This window comes from Coenobita brevimanus, chromosome 14, assembly GCF_032717465.1.
Source record: "Coenobita brevimanus isolate Jiangsu-jjx chromosome 14, ASM3271746v2, whole genome shotgun sequence".
Taxonomy (NCBI): Eukaryota; Metazoa; Arthropoda; class Malacostraca; order Decapoda; family Coenobitidae; genus Coenobita; species Coenobita brevimanus.
This window is the reverse complement of record NC_136967.1, coordinates 28769945-28772791: the sequence shown is the minus strand read 5'-3', so window position 1 is coordinate 28772791 and position 2847 is coordinate 28769945. Positions and strand designations below refer to the sequence as shown.

The 2847-nt window shown below is 39.5% G+C and overlaps 1 non-coding gene across 1 annotated transcript; it reads left to right on the top strand.

Annotated features, from left to right (window-relative positions):
- Window positions 1-704: 704 nt before the first annotated feature.
- Window positions 705-823, top strand: LOC145390445 (5S ribosomal RNA). The gene has a single exon (XR_013895633.1). It is a non-coding gene; the product is annotated as a 5S ribosomal RNA (ribosomal RNA).
- The last annotated feature ends 2024 nt before the right edge of the window (window positions 824-2847 follow it).

Below are 2847 nucleotides of genomic sequence, written 5' to 3'. Positions count from 1 at the left end.
TTCTCATATTTGCAAGCAGTGTATACATGTTCCGTACCTTCTCGCTGATGTGATCAGCCGGAGATAGTCTGTTATTGTTAATCACACCTAGGTCCTTCTCTCTTTCCGATGTGTATAGGGTTTTATTTCCTAACTTATAATCCCAATCAGGTCTTTTTCCACTTTTACCAAACTTGATTACATGACACTTGTCCACATTGAATTCCATTTGAATTCCATGAGCCTAAATGGCTCAATTGGTAAGCTGCTGTACTCACGCAGTTGCAAGCGGTGGTTCGAATCCTCGCAATATTTAATTTATGGGTGCCTAAATGGCTTACTTGGTAAGCTGCTGTACTCACGCAGTTGCAAGCGCTGGTTCGATTTGGGATCCTAAATAGCTCACTTGGTAAGCTGCTGTACTCACGCAGTTGCAAGCGCTGGTTCGATTTGGGATCCTAAATAGCTCACTTGGTAAGCTGCTGTACTCACGCAGTTGCAAGCGCTGGTTCGATTTGGGTTCCTAAATAGCTCACTTGGTAAGCTGCTGCACTCACGCAGTTGTAAGCGCTGGTTCGAATCCTCGGATGCCTAAATGGCTCAATTGGTAAGCTGCTGTAATCACGCAGTTGCAAGCGCTGGTTCGAATCCTTTTGGGTTCCTAAATAGCTCACTTGGTAAGCTGCTGTACTCACGCAGTTGCAAGCGCTGGTTCGAATCCTCGCAATTACGGCCATACCACGTTGAGTACACCGCTTCCCGTCCGATCAGCGAAGTTAAACAACGTTGGGTCTGGTTAGTACTTGGATGGGTGACCGCCTGGAAACACCAGATGCTGTTGGCATCCCTACGTGTCAAGTGGGGTTGGTGGAGGATCAGTGACCCTCCCTGTAAAACAATTAACTCTAAGCCCTTGGCCACCCCGTTTGGGATACATGGCGTCTGGCAATGAATGAATGAATGAAAAAAGCTCTTTACAAGAGTCTGTGTTAGTAATTCTCCTTTGTATTTTTGCATCATCTGCAAACATATTCAGATAGCTCTCATTTCCAGTGTTACTGTTTATATCATTTATATACACTAAAAACATGATTGGTGCCAGCACTGAACCCTGTGGTACTCCACTAGTCACTTCTTTCCATGATGAGTAGTTTCCTCTTAGTACTGTTCTCATTTCTCTTGTTATGAGAAAATCTTGCATCCAACAAAACAGTTTGCCTCGAATTCCTCCTTGATGGTACAGTTTCCATAAAAGTCTTTGGTGTGGTATTGTGTCAAAAGCTTTCTTAAAATCTAAATAGATACTGTCCACCCATCCTTCTCTTTCCTGTATTGTGTTTGTTACTCTGTCATAGTAGCTCAACAGATTAGTTACACATGACTTTCCTTTTCTGAAACCAAACTGTCTTTCTGTTATCATACTGTGTTCTTCTAGATGATTTACCCAAGCTTTTCTTATAAGCTTTTCTAATATCTTGCTTACAACACTGGTCAGTGATACTGGTCGGTAGTTGAGTGGATTTTGTCTATTTCCTTTCTTGAATAAGGGGACAATATTTGCTTTTTTCCAAATATCAGGTAGTTTACCTTGACTCAAGGATTTCTTGAAAATTAAAAATAATGGTTTACTTAACTCCTTTGCACATTCTCGTAGTACCCAACATGAAATTTCATCAGGACCACTTGCTTTTCCTCTGTCTAATTTACTTAATTCCTCCTGTATTACTTTTTCTGCTATTTGTATATCTGGTAGTATGTGTGGACATGCATGTTCCACATAGTCCCTCTCAAAATTTTTTTCTTCTGTAAAAACTAATTGGAAATTCTTATTTAGTGCTTCACAAATATCTTTCTCTTGTGTATAAGTGATTCCCTCGTCCGTAATGGATTGTATTATATCTTTTACTTTGTTTTTGCTTCTGATATAGCTGTAAAACAGCTTTGGTTGATCACTACTTTTATCTATTATATCCTCCTAAAACTGTTTTTGGGCTTCCCTCGTTATTCTTTTATAATCGTTTCCTGCCTCTTTGTAAGTATTATACGCCCTTTCACTATTGTGTCTTCTGTATCTATTCCACAACAAATCTCTTCTTTCTCTTGATTTTTTACATTCTGTATTGAACCATTTCTGTATTTTCTTATCTGCTTCTTTGTGCTGTGGGATGTACTTCTGGACTCCTATTTCATAAAATTACAGAATTTTTTTATATACAGCATTTAAAACCTGTCCTCTAAGCTCATTTTCCCAATCAACTTCTAAGAAATACTTCTTTAGTGTTGATAATTTCCCTTTTTATAGTTTAGGCTCTTTTTGTAACTTTTCATTGCTGTTAACTATGTCATATGCTATCCTGAAGTTGTAATTTAGTACTGCATGGAGAGTGGAATCTGAAGCAGCTGCTGTTTGCAGATGATACTACACTGGTGGCTGATTCAGAGGAGAGATTGAGACAGTTGGTAGAGGAGTTTGGAAGGGTGTGTGAAAGGAGGAACTTGAAAGTAAATGAGAATAAGAGTAAAGTGATGAAGTGTATGAAGTTGGTAGATGGTAGGGGGATGAATATAGTTTTGAATGGCGAGTTGCTTGAGGAGGTAGAGTGTTTTACATATCTAGGGTCACACGTTGCTGTGGATGGAAGAATAGATGCAGAAGTGAAGTTTAGAATAAATGAAGTATGAAAGGTGCTGGGAGGAATGAAAAAAGTGTTTAGATGTCGTTCGCTTAGAATGGATGTAAAGAGAAGGTTGTATGAGGGTGTTGTGGTACCGACTGCGTTATATGGGGCTGAAACATGGAATATGGGTGTAGCAGAGAGGAAAAGTTTGAATGTAATGGAGATGAGGTGTCTGAGGAGTATGTGTGGA